Here is a 20,974-nt window from a genome sequence, read left to right as displayed (position 1 = left end):
GAGTATTCAAAGAAAGCCAATGTTTTTAGGGTTTCATTTTGTCAACAAACCCTACTTTTTTTTATAGCACTCATTTTTTGTCATCTTGTAGACAATTGATATTTTTATATATTTTGTTCAAGTTTGTTATGTATATCCTTATCATATTCGTTGTTTATCGTGCTTTTCCCACCTTGAAGATGTGCCAATTAGTACCTTTTCTATCAATGTTTTTTAACCCGTCGTTAACCTGGTCAACTTTCTGGGTTTAGTTCTTACAAAATCCGACGTTGCCCCAAAAGTCAACAAAGCCATCAACCTGTATGGTTGAACCATCGAACCAGTGACTTACTTAGTGAATAGGTTACAAGGGTAGTTTTAGTCACTTTGCACTCCAATGTACGATTGATGTGATTTTTTTCATTGGATAAATTTGTTAAACTACCCTTGTAGTTTAGTTATAACTATTTGAAAAGTGACTAAAACTATCCCTACTATTTTTGACAATTGACTAAATGTACTCGTATAACTATTTGAAAAATGACTAAAACTATCCATACTATTTTTGACAATTGACTAAATGTACTCTTATAACTGTTTGAAAAGTGACTAAAACTATCCTTACCGTTAGCGCCTATTAATAGAAAGACAAAAAAAAACAAATTTACCTTTTATTTTTCTTCAAATTTTCAAAATAAAATAAGGAAAAATTTAAGACTGACCACCAATAAGAAAGTTTATCAGGGTACGTGATATAGATCCCATCATAAATAACATAACAAATGTTGAAACAATGAAATGGGTATATCTATCTCTCAGGAAAAAAACTTTAAAAGAATTGCATATATGAAAAAACACAAACCCGTGAAGCTTTTCTCTATATTGTTCATCAATTTCTATTTTCACTGCCATGATGCCATCATCACTAACATGTTCAAACCAATGAGATTGAAGCTTTCTGTTAGTCCATAAGTGGAACTCGTATTTCGAGTTCTTGGAACAAGGTCATTTGAAGGGTTTAAGTGTTAGTTGATGTGTCGATTGTAGGAGAGAGGCCTCAAAGCAGGTGATTAACAACCAAACAACCTTACTCTGTTTTTAGTTTTCTTTTCAGTGCTGAACTAGCGGTGATGTTGTTGTTTCTATCGGTGGTGTGGATATCAAGGAAGAGAATGTTAAAGAGGGATGAGGATAGTATTGGGTTTTAAAAAGATTATGTATCACATGGTGTCACGTGTGTATGGATTTTGACGGAACATTAACGTATGCTAACGATAGGGGTAGAGTTAGTCAATTGTCAGAAACAGTAGGGGTATTGTTAGTCAATTTTCAAATAGTAAGGATACACTTATGTGGCGTTTGATTGCACTTTTCAAATGTCTAAATCTGAAAAAGTTGCTTTTCAGACACCACCAAGCATTTGGTATGCCCTTTTATTAGAGATTTGAAATTGGATTTCAGATCTTAATTTCTAAGAGGTAGTTGCTTAATGGGTCAGACATAATTAAGAGGTATGTAAAAGACATAAATGCCCTTAAAAATTTTAATATTACATGTTTTGCCCTATGTAAGTCAAATCAAACCTCATTGCGAGTTTGCAACCTAACGAAGCTCCACCGCCGAATCAAACCTCACTACGAGACTGCAACCTAACGAAGCTCTACTGCTGTAAAGCAATAGTTCCTTCTCTCTCGCTCTCGCACTCTCTCTCTCCCTTACCTTCCCGTCACCGCTGCTGCAAGTTGCAATGACGGTGATTCCATCTCTCTCTCCCCCTGTCTTCCCATCACCGCTGTTGCAAATTGCAGTGGCGACGGTTCCTTCTCTCTCGCTCACTATTGCCCTCTCTCTCTCCCCTACCTTCCTGTCCACCATTGCTGCAACTTGTAGTGGCGATGATTCCTTCTCTCTCTCTCTCTCTCTCTCTCTCCCTTTTGTCTTCCTGTCACCACCGCTGCAACTTGCAGAAGTAGCGGGTCCTTATCGCTCTCGCTCTTTCTCTCTCTCTCCCTTACTTTCTCGTCATCGCCACTCTTTTCTCTCTCTCTCTCTCTCTCTCTCCCTCTCTCTTTCTCCCTCCTTGCAGTGACGGTTTGGTGTGTAGTAATAATAATAATATTATTAATTATAAATTATTTTTATTAGTAATTAATAATTAATAATTAATTATTTTTATTAACTAGTAATTTTTAATTAATTTTTAAGAAATATTTTAAGTTTTATTTGTATAAATTATAAATTATTAATTATTTTAATATTTTTATAGTCATTAATTATTTTTTTAATTTTAATCATTTCATTTACTAATTACTAATTACTAATTTTTAATTTTTAATTTATTCTTTTTTATTTGTATTGTTAATATTATTTTGAGGTTGAAAATTATTTTTTATGAGATAATGCAAATTGAATTCAACATTTCCAAATAGTATGTTCTATGGGTAAAATAGTAAAATCAATAAATTTTAGATGGAAATGGTTGATTGAATACAAACAAACTTATGAATCTAGAACCTCTAAAAAGTAGAAAAGCATCTATGCCTCTTTTCAGATTTCAGACACTTTTAATATCTTTTTAACTTTTCAGACTTCAGATTTCAGATTTATCAAACGCCACCTTAATCAATTAGTTAAACTATAAGGATAGTTTAAGAAATTTACCCTTTTTATTTTGGGTAACTTTTTGAGATCTATGTGTCCCAAGGAGATAAAGGTGATTTTCCTTGCTATTTTCATGAAAGAAAACCCTTTCTTGTCCTCAAATTGCATATTTTAATATTTTTATACATGAAAAATTAAAATTGAATTAAAAACATAAATTAAATATAAAATAATACATATATCATGTCTAAAATATAATTATACATTATTTATTGATAAAATATGTATTTGTACACACACACACACACACACACACACACACACTTAAAATATATAAATGTTAATGTGGCACAGTTTGACCCATTCGACCTAGACAATCGAACTGGTAACCCGCAACCTAGAGGCAAAATGGTTTGACCTCCAGGTTGGTTTTTAAAACACTATTTGTTAGTGGTTATTAGGTTCAGATTTTTTTAATACCTTTGTTAGTGATTATTAGATTCAAATTTTTTTAAGACTACTCTCTTCTTGAAACCTTAAAGTCAATGCTTTAGAATACCATATGATTATGAGTATTGTTTTATTCCCCTTATTCTTCCACTAGTCCCCTACCTTGTGGAAACCCACCTACACCCAGTGGTCTTTAATGTCTATTTGTCCATGTTACTATGTATCTAATGGATGATAGGGGGGTTAATGGAAAGTGTAAAAAACTAAGGGGGGAACTATTGAATAATAAGAGAAAGAGGAAAGGTGCTTCACAAGATTGATGGGGTAAACTCAAGCTAGCATTTATTCAACTCATCTCCTACAAGTATCACATGAGGTGGGACCTCAATGAATTCCCTGTTAAGAACATCTTCAATTAATACATTTCTACTAATTGAAACATTAAAGACAAACAATAAATTTAGTAAAATGAACATAATATGGAATGGATCATGCATGATGAAGCATTAATGACTTATTTCTTCTACTATTTAATGTTGATTTAAAATGTGTATTTGTGTGTATTCATATGCATAATATGTGATGGGTCATGGTATCATGGAATGGATATGCTTGATAAAGCATTGATAATTTATTCCTTCTAATATTTAATGTTGATTTGAATGTGTATTTGTGTCTAATCATATGGCATAATATGTGATGAGCCATGAGATCATGGAATGGTTCATGAGGTAAATTCAAAAGGGGGGGGGGTTGTTTTGTGGTAAATTCCTTCTAGTATTTAATGTTTAATCCGAAATGATTTTTATATATTCATGTGTCAACCCTAGTTCCTTTTATAGAATCTGAATGTTGTCAGGGTTAATTTAGCCAAAGGTTTATTAAAGTTTGGAGCTCTTGGATATAATTTTAACATTGGTATTTTTGTTTATCCAAATGTCAAGTAAGATGTACACTATCAACTTACATAATGGTTGTTACTTTTCGAACATACCACCAATGATATATAGTGGTAGTGGTGTGCCTGTAAACCATAATGTTGATGGTGATAATTTATCATTCATTGAGTACAACTATTGGTGGAAGGTCTTGGATACACTACATTTGGTGAGGTGCATTATAGGAAGCCCAATGCAGACTTAGATGATGGGTTAGTAAGATTGAAATGTGAGGACGTTATATAGAGATGTTTTATATAACTAGGTGCAAGATGGCTGACGGGAATCTATCACAAGCTAGGCTTTCATATGTCACTATCATAGGCTGGGTTGTCATAAGTCGAGCTGTCACAATTTGATCCATATGGTTATGAGCCATCACCACTTGCAACTGATCAGGTGGATGCTATTGATGAGCATTTTGAGTTTGGCAATGATTATGAAATAGATTATATGTCTAAACAAGAGGGTAACCCTGATTATGAATTGGAATGTGAGGTTAAATATAATTCCAAGGTTGAGTATGATGGTGAAGAGTATATTAATGATGAGATTGGTGGTGACGATGTCACTGAAAGTCAAGTTCCTGGTGATAATGTTGACAATGTTACTGGGTCAAACGTATTGTCTAATTATGAGCAACATGTTGATTTGGAAAGCTTACATGGGTTTGATGATGAAGGCATACCTAGATTTGAACCTTTGGTTGGTAGGTAGATGGAGGATCCACAGTTGGTTGTATTTGATATTCTCCAACCCTGGAATATCTTTAGTTAATTATGCCATTACGAATGGGTTTAACTTCAAGTATGTGAAGAATGAAAGTATTAGGGTTACGACTACTTGTAAGAAAGACAATTGTAACTGGCATGTCCATGCTTCTTGGTTGCAAAGAAAAGAAGCATTCCAGATAAAGTCATTTAGGAGTAAGCATACATGTACTCATGTATATGCAAATACAAGGGTGGCATCTACATGACTGGTAGAAAAATACAAAGACATGTTTAGAGATGATCCAGAGTAGAAAGCTAGTGCTCTACAAAATAAAATTCTTCGACAATTTAGTGTTAAGGTTTTCAAGTCTATAGCTTATTGAGCAACATCTACATGACTGGTAGAAAAATACAAGGACAAGTTTAGTGATGATCCAGACTAGAAAGCTAGTGCTCTACAAAATATAATTCTTCGATAATTTAGTGTTAAGGTTTTCAAGTCTATAGCTTATTGAGCAAAGGGACAGGTAGTCATTGACATTGAAGGGGAAAAAGCTAAACAATACAATAGGCTGAGGGATTACTATAAGGCCATTATACAAATGAATCCTAGAAGTGTGATGAAAATTGGGTTTCATGAAGATTGTACAGGTGAAGTGTGTACAAGGGAGTTTCAAAGACTTTTTGTTTGTTTAGTTGTCATGAAGAATGGTTTTATAGATGGTTGTCACCCTATCATAGGGTTGGATGGGTTCCATTTGAAAAAACCTCATTCAGGGTAGATTTTACATGGTATTGGGATAGATGGTAATAATGGTATCTTTCCAATAGCATTTTCTATTGTAGAGGCTGAGGTAAATGATGCTTGGATCTAGTTTTAGAGATTATTAAATGACTACATTGGAAGTATGGAGTGTGATTGGACTTACATATATAATAGGAAAAAGGTATATGGAACTATACACATGTAAATTTATATTGTTTTTGTATTTATTAGTTGTTATCAAACTATTAACTTTATGGCCATTTTCTTATAGGGACTGGTGGAATGTTTCTAGACCTTAATGCAAAGAGTTAATTATAGATATTGTGTTAAACACATGTATTCAAACTTTAAGGATCAGTTCAAGGAAAAGGTTCTCAGAGATTGTCTATAGGGTGTTACAATTGCATATACTGTCCTCAAGTTTCAATGGTATATGGATAAGTTAAAAGGTCTGAACAAAGATGCCTATGGTTAATTAAGGATTGTGCCTTCTAATCCATGGTCCAAATCTACATTTGGACTCAGGGATAAAAGTGATGATATCTACAACAATTTATATGAATTGTTTAATAAGTGGATCTTGTATTGCAATGCCGAGCCTATAATCACTCTAGTTGATACAATCCATAGGCAAATGATGAAACCGATTTAGAAAAAGTTGGAAAATGCCTAGATATAGGCCAAGAATGGCTTCTCTCTGTATGATTGCAATGGGAAATTCACAGATGAACAATTAAAAAGAAGATTAGTGGTAAATTTTCAATCTAGGACTTGTAGTTACAGGTTATGGGCATTAATAGCATTGTCATATTGTCATGCAGTTTCATGTATTCAATTACAACAAGGCAACATATATGACAATGTTGATCCATTGTACACTAATGAGAGATGTTTGAAAACAATATAGTCATTATGTTTTGCCCATGCCTAATGAATTTCAATGGCCATCATAGGATCCCAATCAAACCACGCCCCTTTAGGAAGTAGTCTGATAGGCCTAAAGAAGGTCAGGAAGAAGGAAGCAAATGAAGTTATTTATGGTGTCCATGTGCCTAGGAGGTTTAGGAAGATGAAGAGTATAATTCATGGGGTTGAAGGGCACAACCATAGAAGATGCAAGGGTCAGAGTAGAGGCAGTCATCGAAGCATAGGTACAATGCAAGGACAACCACAACAAGTGATTTCACTTATATTTCATTTTAGGTTTGTGATGCTGCTTGATCCAAGCTGGTTCACGAACCGAGGAAGGCAATCAAATAGTCATTGCCAACAAGGCAGAGCTGAGGTGGAAGGGCGGGGCCGTGCTTCAAGACCTGTGATCAAGAAAGGGAAGTCAAAGGTCCAAAAAGTTATCCCGGGTAGGCACTCCGATGCTCAAGCCAGTAGGGGGTGGTGGATGATCGGGCCAAGCAATAAGGGTGTTGGTCTGAGTAGAGTAACGGTATGGGTGCAAGAAGTTGGAATCCCTTACCTTGAGCAGAAGATACCTTTTTATAGCTAGAGATCCGTGTCCTAGTTGGATTGGGCCTCCGGGGTTGCCAGGATGAGGTTAATCGCCAAGGTCTCTAGGATTGAGTCCTATTCTCCATGGGAGTTGTCCTCATCCCTCCTATCCTTGGTCATGCTTATCCGCATGACGTGTAGTTGACGTGGCTAAGTAGATAAAATGGGGGCCTACAGTAATAGCGTAGCGCGAGAGGGAGTGCTCAACCGAGGTATTGCGCGGTAATTTAGTATGGATAGGCGCCGAGGAGTTGAGTTAGGCTTCGATGTCTGGGCCTCTCTAATGCTCAGCGGTGTTGCACTGCGGAAGGGCTCTTCGTTCTTTAGCTGAGGAACTTGTGCTTGAAATTTGGAAATCCAAACACCACTCCCCCAATTCCTCAATCGAAGAGTGGAGTGCTCGGTTGGGGTGCAGTGCAGGCTCCTTTGGTCAAGGTTCATCGTTGGGCATCTTGAGGAGACCCAAAGGGTTAGTTGGATTGGTGATCTTGGGTGAACTGCGGGTGTCCGCAGAGTTGGTTGGACTGGTGCTTCAGGGCAGACCGGGGCAATTAATGTCTTTACTATTGCTTGTCAAGATCGTCTTTTTGGTTCTCGAGGCTTCGCACATTCGGTGACAGTCGCGTCGATTGGTCTTTCTAAGCTTCGTCAAAGTAGCGCTTGATCCCCACCATTGATTTGGCTTCGATTCGCACTTCTAGGGGTTATAAGAAGGGGTGGAAGGGCATTTCTCCTTCACCATTTGCGAGAGGAACTGCTTAGATAGCTCGACAAGGGGTTGTTAGCATTGCTCGTCTTTCGCTCTGATTCTTTGGATTCAAGTCCGATAAGATGTCTTTCCCTTCTTCAGGTTCCTCTTCCAATCCTAGTGGTTCCAACTATGAGTCTAAGGTTGGGGACTTTGAGACTTCCGAGGTTGAGGAGGCCAAGGTTGGCCCTTCTAGAGTGGAGGTAGAGATTCCCGTGGGGTCGTCGATTCAGAACTTTGAGACTGGTCATCGATTCGGGACCACCCCTTGCATTTTGGCCCCTAGGGACATGGCTCGGATTTGGGCCATGTATGACATCCCCAAGGAGTTCGAGATGAGGTGTCCACAAGCTGGGGAGAGGCCAATGGATGCTCGGCCAGGCAAGATGTGCGTGTATGATAGCAACTTAGAAGCCGGGCTAAGGTTCCCTTTGAACGAAGGGGTAGTCGGGGTGTTTGAATGGTACCGAGTGTTGCCATTGCAACTGATGCCGAATTCTTTTAGATTTTTGTTCGGCCTTGTGTCTTGTTGTGCAGTTCGTGACATTGAGTTAACCTTAGGTATGGTGAGCTATCTCCTCCAGCTGAAGCTTCACCAGTAGGGCTACTATTACTTCTCGTCTAGGAAGAACATCAACATGTTGGTCGGAGCCCCAACCTCTGTGATGCATTGGAAGGAGTACTTATTTGTACACTGTCTTGAGCACCTACCCTTCCTTGCCACCTTGGAGCTCCCAAGGACAAAGGTGTCGCAGCCCAAGTGGCATATGCTTACCTATGAGGATAGGTCGGCCCTGAGCATGATTGATGAGATAGATGTGGTGGCGTACACATGCTCTGAGATGTTGATGCTCACCAGACTGATGCGTAGGGTGGCTGGTTTGTTTTGTTGCTTTGGTTTACTTGTCGAATCCTTTCTTTTTTCGATCTTGTGCTTACTCTGTGACAATTCTGCAATGTAGGTGTGGAGATGGTTAGTGAGGAAGAGATTGTCCGTTGAATGAAAGAGAGTCGACAGAGGCAGAGCCGAGCTGGCGTGCAGGCGTAGGTCCGCTAAGAGGTGGTCCCCCTTTGAGATCTTCCTAAAGGGCATCCTGACACGAAAAGAGGGCTCGACAGCGGGGAATGATGATGAGGATGTGGTAGTGGTGGATCCAGAGGACTTTCGTAGGGCTGTCGTTCCTCCGCATACTGAATTTGGGGGCAGCAACTCGGCTATCCATGTGTCACGGTAGTCGGTTCATTGTGAGAACGGGCTTGAGATGCCCAAGTGCCAAAGCAACTTCTCTGCGGGCTCTTGACCATGGCCATCAGTTGTGAAGCTGGGGAATCTGGAAGCAGGGCCTTAGAGTGTTTGCTTGTCTCCATCATTTTAATGAAGTCTCTTTTGCTGAAATCATTTCTTTTCTACAGAATGCATGCTCGGCAATTGCTATGGTTGGGGCTACAAAAATAGTAGTGTAGCTAGGGCCACAGAGTTGGTGTATGCTGCAAATTTGGCCGGGCCATGCTGACATGGCTGGGCGATGATTGGGCGGCCATGTCTCACTTAAATCCAGCTTAACCGTGACCTGAACAATTTGGTTAAAGAACTTAGACATATTATAACTTGGATTCAAACTAAGTAAGGGTTGGAATGAAAAAGGTCCAATTATTAAACTTTGGATCCCTCCCACAAATTTATTAGTTTGGTGGTCTGGTCAATTAAAATTGCGATGGATTATCAGTGTTACTCTTAATATTACAAAGCTAACTTAGTAAGGAAAATTTTAGTTCTTGGTTTCCAATAAATAAGTTGATATGTTGTTTTATTACAGGAGGGGTAGTCAAGCAGTAGTGTGCCAACAGTTGGTTTTTGATGAAGGAAGATTTGGCTCGACCTCGTAATTACGCAACACTTGGCAAAGGCAACAGCTTGGCACAACGACGCGCTTAAGTGAGAGCACCAAAGGGAGGAACCAGTGGTTCGAACTCCCTACCAGTAGTCCGAACTCCCTACTAGGAGCCCGACCTCTCCCTTAAGCCCCGAGCCAAACTCAAAGGACAGTAGCCTGAACTGGCCTGCCCTATGGCAGCTCGGGACACTCCTCTCCGAACTAACCTGCCCTATGGCAGTTCGGGACACACCTCCGAACTCAAGACTTCACCTCGCTCACCACTCCAGCACTTCGCCTCTAGGATGCCAAACTGAACAACCGTACCATGCCTAACACCGAGGAAGTTTGAATCTAGGGGCGACACACCTAACTGACTCGGGATCTGACGCTTGACAGCCCCACTTCAAACGGCCACCTGCCACCGCCATTTCCAGTTACAAAGATGGCTCCGACAAGGAGTAGTGGCGGTTCTGTCCCAGCAGAAGGGATGACACCCGAATTGGCAGAAACACAGAAGTAATCATACCCGACCTGACAGAAGCCTCGGAGTGAGTGCGCGAAGTGGTTCTAAAAGGCCCCTTACCCCCAACAACAAAGTATGCAAACTTTGCACCATTTGGTTTTATCTTGCCTTTGAGAGAATACTAACTTGAGCTTCAGAGCAATCTCACCGGGTTCCCCCTGGAGTTCCCTCATCTTCTCCATTTCAGGCTCCCCGTTGCTCCAGTCAGAGGCAAGGTTGTTGACAGCTAGGACCGGCCGGATTGCACACCATCAATTGGCGCCACCTGTGGGAAACGCTTCTAAAAGCCTCCCTCTCAAACTCTCTTAACCTCCTCTTCTTCCAAAAACTCCAACACCCATGGCTTCTTCCAACAATATCGGACGTGGCACAGAAACGAACACCACCGGGGAACAACTCCAAGTTCCCGTGGTGTGCATCGGGCAGTTCACCATCCCTCTTTCAGTGGATGGTATCCCCAGCTTGAATGCGCCACAAGTAGTGGCGCCCTTGAACCTTCCTGCCTTGAACGTCCCTCTTCCACTCCATATCGAAACAACCTTCGTTGAACCAACTGCTGTCCCACTGGCGACCCGCCAGAACCAGCTGGATGACCTAATGCAATGCATGCGGGCAATGCAAGCCCAAATGCAACAATTCCAACAGCATCAACTCCAGCAGCACTAGGTACTACACCACCTCTCCCAACACCATTATCAGCAGCTGTTCCGAAGCCGGTTAAGGCCTCCCCTCAAGGTGGACACCCTCGCCAAGGAGAAGCTTCCCAACTCCAGAACCCCCTAATAGTTAGGCCTCATCCCCAGGCTGAAAGGAAGAAAAAATTACCCCTGCCTTGTAGCTCGCAGGTGGGTCGGGAACCTCGCCCACAAAGTCAGCACCTCGGCGCTCCAAGCCTGAGTTCCCGCTCACGGAGAACTGGTTCAATGCCCTAGCAGCAGACCAACATTCCGGGCCCATCGAGCTTGGCAACACGGAGGCCAGCAGCGCCAGTACCAGGCCCACTCAACGAAGGCACCGACGAAGTCACCGAACTGCCACCCGTGTCCTGCCCGAGCTCAGAGGAAAGGAAGAGACGAGCTCGGATGATGTAAAAGCTGCCCCAATTCTCTCACTTCCTTCCCCCTCGCATCAGAACTCCTGGCAGTCCCCATGCCTAGAGACTTCAAGCTTCCACCTTTGGACAAGTATGATGGATCCTTTGACCCCAACGACCACATCGGTGCTTTCCAGTCATAAATGCACCTCGCTAGGGTCAGTGAGTCATGCATGTGCGTGGCCTTCACCACCACCACCTTCAGGGGGTGGCCCGCACTTGGTATCGGAACCTAGCCCCCGGGTCAATAAGAAGCTAGACCCAGTTCGTGCTGGTCTTCACCGCACACTTTGTCACCAGCAAGCGGTGCCCCATGACTGAGGAAAACATCTTCGGAGTAGTCCAGAGGGAAGGAGAATCCATCCGGGGCTACATCAAGCAGTTCAATGAAGCATGCTTGCAGATACCGCGATTAGACCCGGTAGTACAGCTCGCGGCGGTCAAGAGAGGGGTAACGCACAAGGAGTTCAAATGGCACATGGTGGCCAGCCAGCTCGCAACCGTGGCCGATTTCCTCAAGCTTGCAGACAAGTTCATTAGAACAGAGAAAGAAATCAACCAAAGAACCGAAGGCGGGGTCAAGAAAAGAAAAAGAGAAGGTGAGCCCTCCAACCAGGCGATAGAAGAAGACAGGCCCGAGAGGCGAAGCCAAGCCAGCCGTCCCGAGCTCCCTTAGCAGTTCGGACGGATTACATGCTGTTAAACACAAGACGGACCGAGATCTTGATGACGATCAAGGACGCCACCTACGTAAAGTGGTCACCACGCTTAAAGAGTAATCCAAATGAGAGAAATAAAAACCTATACTGTAGTTTTCATAGAGATCACGATCATAGTACCGAACAATGTAATAATCTCCGCGACGAGCGCGACGAGATAGAGGGACTCATCCGTCGCGGATACTTGAGAAATTTTGTACAACATAATGATAATAATAATAAGGCAGGACAGCAAGGGGAGCACGGAAAGGATGCCCCCGAATCCAGCAGTAGACCAGCCAAAATCTTGCAGGGACCTCCTCCAGAAGAGAGGCCAGTTCGGGGAACCATCCATGTAATAGTAGCAGGTTTGGTGGTAGCAGGGTGCACTTTGGCAGCAGCACGGACATCAGTTCGCGAGGCAGCTCGAGAAGAACAGAACCCTCCAAGGAGGCCGAAGACAGAAGAACCGATCTTTTTCACGGAAGATGACACGCGAGGTGTCCACTATCCCTATGATGACACGCTTGTCATAAAACTAAGGATCAATGACTTCAAAGTCTGGCGCATACTTGTGGACTCAGGCAGTTCGGCAGATATCCTCTTCAAGTCGGCGTTTGACCAACTACAGTTGCAGAGAAGTGAGTTGAAGCCCGCAAACACTCCTCTGGTGGGCTTCAGCGAAGAGGAAGTCAGGCCCCTAGGGAAAACAATACCTGTGGAGACCGGTCTCATCGTCTCAAATTGAAATTAATTATTAATGATACTTAAAACAAATATAATTGTAAAATAGAATTTGAAATGAGAGAGATTTAGAAGCAAAGAAAAAAAAAAAAACATGCAAGATCATTGACCCAAGAAGTATTGGTGCCTTTAGACTCTTACACTTGGTAATTAAAAAGCACACACACACACATAGTAGTAGTATACTTAGATTTGTTGCAACTTTTAAGGTGCTAACCCTAGCATGTTTTCCTTTGTTATAATATTCCTCCATTTTTAAGGTGCTAACCCTTTTATTAATTACTTGGTGGAATATCAATTTTAATTGGTTTCTATTTGCATGTTTTCCTTTGTTATAATATTCCTCCATTTTTTTTTCATTTTCTTTTGATGTTCAAATCTGTCTCTCGTCTCATACACGAAGAATCGTCTCATATATCAATTAACAAGTTAGGTCTTTAAAATGCCTTACACGATTATTATCACAATTATATTAAGTTTCGTTGTTTTAATTACCATTGAAGCGGAAGAAAAGAAAAAGGAATGGAAATTCAGAAGTATTTCCATCCGAGAAAGACTATATACCTTACTATCAAAACTAGGGAGTTTCTTTGGAAGTAAATAAGCCTTAATTTCATCAATGCCCCTTTGCCATGCCAGTCAAAAATAGAAGATTCTAGACTGGATATATTGTTTGAAATTTCCAACTTTTTTCTTTGCAAGTTGGAAGAACCACCACTAATTTAGTGGATGCATTATAACACTGTAATGACTTGTTCAACTTTTGTTTACAACAATTGGTTCTTTGGTTATTAATTTTGTTTTCTTAGTTGCTGACGTGGCAGTTGTTTTTGTTTTCAAAAACAAAATCATCAACATGTTATAGAGCACATCCTTAGTCTCTAAATGTTGTGAAAGTTTTGGTCTCAGTCAGAAATAACAAGATTTTCCGAGTAGAATGGCTATAAAACATACCTATCCTAGTAGCTAGGGTTGATCCTCTGATTGAATGGTTCGGATGAAGTAACTAACCATGCCCATATGACTACACCTTTTTAATGAGTATGTCAAACCCTATTATAATTCATAATCTCAGGGGTGAAATAACGATTCAAGTGTATCTTTTCTTTTCTTATTGCTGTATATATAATATTAATGTTTTCCTTGACAAGTGGATGAATTCAGAATTTCTTTTTGTCTTACCCATAGCTTCAATCTTTGTTCTATTCAATTCATGTTTTGTCACAGTCGAATCCAATTACTGTAATTTGACGCAACGTTGCTCTCTTTCTCTCCAACCCATGTACAACGAAACAAAGAGAATTCAATTCATGTTTTGTCGACACAGTCGAATCCAATTACTGTAATTTGATTCGACGTCAAGCTCTCTCTCTCTCTCTCTAACCCACCTACAAGGAAAAAAAGAGAATTTCTTGGGAAAAGTTTCAACTTTTGGAAGGTTTAAGTTCACAAGTTGTCAAGTTAGGTTCTTAGTGTGCAGGTACTACGCGCATTTCTAATTCCTTCTGTTCAGCAATCAGTGGATTGAACAAATACAGGGTACTTAATTAATTAGCAATTATTTGATTCTAAAATGATTAATCCGGTACTTCTGCAGAGGTTTGAAGTTAATTCTCATATATAGAGAAGAGAATATACATTCATATGAACTCATTTTCCCGTTGATTCAATTGCTAGATAACAAGGCATAACGACTGGCTGTGAATCTGGCAGAGTTCTCCGGGATGTGTTAATAATATCTCTTCTTCATCACAGCACTGCCCAATGCCTACACCATCGAATCCAGTAATTCCAAATAATCCTTCATGAGAGAGAACTCAAATGCATGGCTGGAGGTTTAGTAGTAGTTCCATACGGATCAGGGAATTAAACCTTTTCCAATTTCAGTGCAAAAATTAAAAACTCAGATTTCCAGAATAATCTCATGAGTCATGAATGGTGTTCAATTAATGGGTTCACAATTCATTGAAAGTGGATTCATTGTCAATTAAATGTGAAAAATTAGTTAAAAATTAATGTTTGTTTGGTCCAGAAATCTATGATCAAATTGCAAATAATGTTTAATCAATTGAATCAAGTAGTCATGCTTCTCAGTTAGATGTGGTTATATGAATACAAGATAAATATAGTTTCATGCACCCATCAGCTCTCATCAGGGAGAAGAAAAAAAAACCAAGGATGAGAGAAGATAAGTATATATAATAACCAGCGATATATATATATATATATATATATATTTGAGATAAAACATTCATAATAATCACACATACATACTTATATATATCCATTTTTCATGGTTTCTTACTTCAGCATATATAGTTACAGAAAAGGAAACACAGAAGACCTACAGCAGAGACTACAGATATCATATAACATGACCAAAGGTCCAAAGCACACACATGCAACCTAATGCTTATTATATCTCTGTTTGGAGTCAACATGCATGAGTACGTAGCTAGCCATGTTCATGGCTGCTAATTAACATGCTAGCTCCAGTTCTCCACATTATCACGCCAAACTCTATAATTAATTTACAGCAGTAACTTCAGTTGTATAACAAGCTCATCTCAATGGGGAGGTCGCTTATAATCTGGATAAACATGGTGGGTGTTAGTAAATGATCCTGAAGGATGGCCATAGCTACCAAAGCTCTCGTTGTCATCATCATAACTCATTATGCCATTGCCCATCTTATTGGTTGCTTCATTGGAATCTCCTTCTGCTGCAGAACCAACCGCAGGATCTCTCTTATTCTTTCCTGTGAGATTGTTTATCTTCACATTCTTGGCACCAGTAGTGCTCCCCACCTCTACCTTGCGTCCCAGTTTTACTTCGTATTTTAGGCTATCCAGTGGAAGCTGATAACTGTTCTTGTGCTCCGCCACAGCAAGCAGCTTTGATGAAGTGACCTCTTCGTGTGCTTCAGTAGTCCTTGCATCAATTCGTTGAGTTGCCAAGCATATCCACCCCACAGTAATGAAAAGTATAAGTAAGGCCTTCATGATTTAGCTGTAAATTGTATCAAGAAATTAATTAGAAATGCTTCAGTTCTCACTACATAACATACAGCTACTACTGCAACCATATATAAGCTGAGTGATGAAGTAAACAAGTTTTATGTTATGAACTTACCTGAATTTCGATTTCCTAATTCTTTGGTTGTTCAGATGATCAGCCAGACAAAATCAAATTTGAAGAGTGCCCATGAGGACCATTTATAGAGGTTTCTTGTTCTGCTAATTAAGGTGGGTTAGCAGCAGCAAACTGTAGGAACAGAGACTACACAGAGTGGGGAACCACTTTTTCATTTAGCCCTATGTCCTGGGGATATAGCCACTGAGAAATTATTGGTTAGGGTTAATTATGAAAATTGTCAAAGCTGGTAGTGCTGGTTTTCTTTCTTCGTTAAAAAAATTGATTATGCTTCCATTTGGTGTTCATCAAGTGATCAGTGCTCTTGGACAAAGCTAAAAATTCAATCAGATATGATTAAAGAGTACAATTTTCACTAGTGGAATGGTGTCATGTTATGAAGTAATTAAATTTGTGTTACTTGTGTATCCGTGAGGTCACAAAAGCTCCCTCTCACGTCACGGGTGCATCTTGGATTGGGTTTGGGCCAACCTGAGTCCAATCCAAATTAACCTGTAAAAATAGGGCTGAATTGGATTTGGTTGATTATTGGGTTACGGGCCGGTTTAGGGTTTTTAGCCCAGCGATATTGACCTGACCAAGGATGAAAAGGTTGGGCTTTCTGGCCAAGTCGATCCATCTGTGAAACAGATGGATTTAAATGGGTTGTCTTGTGTTGGATAAAGGGTACTCATGGTTTTTTCTTTTTTCTTTTTTTTGTAAAGTCATCAACGATGTTCGAAACTCTCCATGGCGTAGCGATGGATCTCTTCAAACCTTTCAATCTCCTTTGATGAGATCAATGCCTCTCTAAAATTGAGGGCCATATTGTACGCTTCCCATGGGCCAATTTAAAATTCTAATAGGATGTTTGGTAAGTCTTTCGACATGCTCTTTCAGTTTTTTTCAAAGCTTGGAATACCAATATTTGGTAAAGTGACCAAATATAAGAAGCTTCAAACCCGTCTTTCCGTACATAAAATCTTTCATTTAATAGTTTGATAGGTCATGATCGACCATGATATTTACCCAATGATCTTGGTCATGAAAGACAAGCTCAAAAAAGCTTGGTATGCCATTTTTCCCGGCTATTGAAAGATCTACTTAAAAGGACATGCCAAACAGCCCCTAAATATCCCCAAATACCATAGCAGGTAGCCAAGTACTTTCCACATAGCTTCACTAAGGCCGTATTTGGCATTCCTTATTTTAAGGACTTATCTCATTTTTGTTGTTAAAAATTCAGTACTCAGAGGCATTTTAACTACAAAAAAGAGATGAGTCCTCAAAATAAGGAATGCCAATGCAGCCTAAACATTATTGGCTGATGAATCTTTCCCATAAGCAGTAAATATGTATATGGTTGTCAATTGAACCAGATTTGGTCCAATCTATATGTGTCTATTTACAAATGGATCGGACCCAATCCAATCCATATCTAAGTACAGACCAAATCCAATTTAATTCAAACTGAATAAAACATTAAAAATTAATAAAAAGCATAAGAAATATAAAAAAAAATATAGAAATACAGTAGAAACTTCACAAAAAATAAAATAAAATAAAGAAAAACTCTGATATAATTAACTGTTCATCAACATGACTCTCTCTTTATATCCAACATACAGACCCTAATTAACATCAAAAAGAAAAATTAAAAATAAACTAAACTAAATTTAGATCAAAGTAAAAATTGACATCTTAAGACCAGGATGCTGTAGTTGCATCAAGTTTTAAGAATAAATGTATAAAAATGACAAAATAATATAAGTTGCAACTCCTCAACTTGATTCTCTCTATTCTTGTTGCTGAACTTGAGTATCATTGCTGAAATTGCAAAATGTTTGGCATCAGTTGTTGTCTGAATACCTGCAAGTTACCCTAACTCATTGAGAATCAAAACTTTGGCTTCATTGCACTCCATCCCTTCATATGGTACGACCGATAGATTCTCTGTCATTGTAGACTTAAAATTCAGCTTCCAAACTATCTCTGACCATACCAAAAGACCACTTCTATTATTATTATATATCATACATATAAAAACCATAAGAACTTGATATCTCACATGATGAGTTACTGTGCCTAGCCTATAGCCAGGGGTGTCAATTGGACTGAATTTGGTCCAATCCAATGTGAGTTCATTATAAATGGGCCAGGTCTAATCCAATCCAATGAATGTTTTGGATTAATTTGGACCAGTCCAATATAATGATTGGATCGGACCATCCAATTTGTTCAAATTCATTTTGATTTAGATTGGTTTCAAATCAAACCTGGTCCATTGACACATATATTCTTATCTTATATCAATGGATTAGGTATTAACTTAATCAAATCCAATTCAATATAAATTTGTTACAGACGGACCAGATCCAGTCCAATCTAATAAATATTTTGGACCAAATTAATCCAATCCAATATGTCTTAATGGTCCGTTCAATTCGTCCAAATTGATTTTGGACTAGTTTATTGACACCCTTACCTAGGATTAATTAGAATCATAGGCTAATTAATCTAAAGCAATCAACTATGAATTAGGCTAACTTGTGTTCAAACATGTACAAGTTGTCCTAACTTCTCTTGTGTTCAAACATGTCAAAAAAAATTAATCTAAAGCAATCAACTATGAATTACCTCTAAGTTTACCCCTAATAGCAATCACGGTATCGCTAACACCAGCAGTGACAGACATGATTCTAAGTGATAAACCACCCCTCCCCCAAAACAAAAATAACAGACAAAGACCAAATAAACCTTAGAAATAGAAACCTCGGCACTCCCTTCCTGTCCTTCAAATCTCCTCTCTTTATTAATTCTGAAGACCTTAATCCTCAATATTTTGCTCAAGTTTCCTGTTACCGAAACTACAATGAAAATTAATTTCTCGTCCAACAACATAAATTAAAGCTATACTTACAAACACGCTAGTAACCTCTGATTCCAATGAAAATCCCTAGACTTCTCACCAACCCATCAAATTCTTCAGCCCTAGAACCAATAGAAGTAAAAAATGCAGTTAGGGTTCAAGCAAAATCAACGAATTAAATAACCCATAAGCATAACATACCATTCATAAACAAGACTTATCCCAGAAAACCCAAAACAGAGGGAGAGAGAGAAAAACATCAATTGCAATTTGAAACAACTTCAGAAAATACATAGAGAGAGACAGAGATGTACGAAAAGTCCTCACCTGTTGGCATTGTGTGGGAAGGCAAGTCGTTTGAGTGTGGAGAGGAGGCAAGGAAGGAGAAAGACGAAAAAGAAGGGAAACGGCTTCTTGCTTGCCGCCTTGAAAGCGAGACGAGTCATTGCCTCCGGTTTTCGAGTCACCGGTTCAACCGTCCGGGTCGATGGTTCGACCCGTGACATCATAATTCATAAATAAATAAAAAATATAGATATTTAAAAATAGGGTAAATTTCTTAAAATACCCGTTTAGCTAATTGAATAACTCTACTTAAAAAAAAAAATAAAATATCAAATTTTCTTTTACTATTTTTCAAATTTTCAAAACAAGACCTACTTCATAAAAATTTCAAAAACCTTCCTTAGTTTTACATCGTCCTACATTTATCGTATCTCATAGACTTCACAAAATCACAAAAACAATTACGGTAAGTCTGATTTTTCGTGGAGCCATTAATCAATCACCGCCATTAATCAATCCATGAAAAACCAAAATAAAAATGCGATTAACCGAACTAATTGGTTTAATTTCGGTTTGAAATTTTTGAAAAACCGAAGGATTGATTCAATTTTCGATTAATCTATAAAAAAACTAATGATTAAAAATACATATATTTATATGTATATTTTATATATATTTTCAGTATATGTCACATATTTTCTATGCATTTTATATAAATATATACTTATATTGTATTTATAATAATATATTTAAAATATTATATATTTTTAAAATATTTATTATATATTATATATCCTTTATTATTTATAATATTATATTATATATATATATTTATATAATATATATTATAAATATAGAAAACCGACAAATCAAACCGGTCAAAAACTGAAACCGGTGGACCGGTTAACCAATGGTACCGGTTCGGTTTCGATTTGGTGAAATGAAAAAACTGATACCACCGGTTTGATTTACAAAAAAGGGCCATGGTTCGGTTAACCGAACCGTGGACACCCCTAATGCCATTTACTCCTCTACCCCAACCTCACCTCCTTTTCCCCAACTTATTTCCTTCTTTATCCTATCACTAAAATCAATAAATCCTCTTATGAGGGGCATATTGTATGCCCAATTTTGAAGCATACAATATAGATTTGCCCTAGAACAAGAACCAAATTCCATTATGAATACAAGAATAAGAATTTTGAGAAAAGGAGATATCTTCCTTTTTTTTTTATTTTCTCTTTCTTACATTAAATAAAACATCAGCTCCATGCTTATTCTTTTTTTTCTTTTACTTACTCTCTATCTTTAATTTTATCATAAAAAATTATTATCTTCTTAGTTGCTAATTTTATAGGAGATTACTTTATTAAATACTTATTATATAGTATTAATTTTGAGTATTGAAATTAATATATTTGAAATATTACTATCTTCCTAATATGATGATTTCCCATGTTGTGGCAGGAAATTTAATTTCTTAATAAGAAAATTGCTATTTTTTTAATTATATTCATGTGAAACGGTATGTAAAACTAGGGAAGTTGGGCAAAACTATTTTTTTCTTTCATTTTATAGTTATGAAAATATATTGTATCATCCAATTAAGGCTATATTTGGTGATTAAGTGGTTGTAAAATAAACACTTGTTGCCAAATTACTTATTGTGTTTTTTAAGTACTTATTGGGGTGGGGATGGTAAGTTACTTTCCCCACAAGTGCTTATTTTAGCATAAATGGCAATTTTAGCCCTCATTTCACCCATACATATAAACAATGCTTTTCACATATTATGTTATACATTTCAATGAAACTAGCTACATCACCACCTCATGACACCTGAGAGCCCATGTTGGCCCACACATTGAGTGTTAAAAAGTAATGAATAATAATAATAATAAAGCATCACCATTATGCAATGAGAATTTAACAAACATTTAACTAATTAACTAATTATGCATACAAAAAATCAAGAAAAAACTATGCAACCACATATTTCAGCATATTTTCTGCCTGATCTTCAACAAAAAAAAAATCCTACTTATCTATAGGAAT

General features: G+C 38.4%; 2 long non-coding RNA genes across 3 annotated transcripts; both read right to left on the bottom strand.

Moving 5' to 3' along the window:
• Positions 1 to 14,830: 14,830 nt before the first annotated feature.
• LOC148876072 (uncharacterized) lies at positions 14,831 to 15,931 on the bottom strand. The gene is made up of 2 exons (XR_016098411.1): positions 15,766 to 15,931; positions 14,831 to 15,642 (listed from the first exon to the last, which is right to left on the bottom strand). It is a non-coding gene; the product is annotated as an uncharacterized LOC148876072 (long non-coding RNA).
• A 1,382-nt stretch (positions 15,932 to 17,313) lies between these two features.
• LOC148876071 (uncharacterized) lies at positions 17,314 to 19,050 on the bottom strand. 2 transcript variants are annotated; one of them, XR_016098408.1, is made up of 3 exons: positions 18,962 to 19,050; positions 18,686 to 18,756; positions 17,314 to 17,718 (listed from the first exon to the last, which is right to left on the bottom strand). It is a non-coding gene; the product is annotated as an uncharacterized LOC148876071 (long non-coding RNA). The 2 variants fall into 2 exon arrangements; XR_016098409.1 differs by having other exon boundaries at positions 17,314 to 17,757; positions 18,962 to 19,033.
• Between the last annotated feature and the right edge of the window lie 1,924 nt (positions 19,051 to 20,974).

This window comes from Nelumbo lutea, chromosome 1 (genome assembly GCF_056320005.1).
Source record: "Nelumbo lutea isolate HS-2025 chromosome 1, American lotus-T2T, whole genome shotgun sequence".
Lineage (NCBI taxonomy): Eukaryota > Viridiplantae > Streptophyta > Magnoliopsida > Proteales > Nelumbonaceae > Nelumbo > Nelumbo lutea.
Note: the sequence above shows the minus strand (reverse complement) of the source record. Positions and strands in the feature narration are given on the sequence as shown.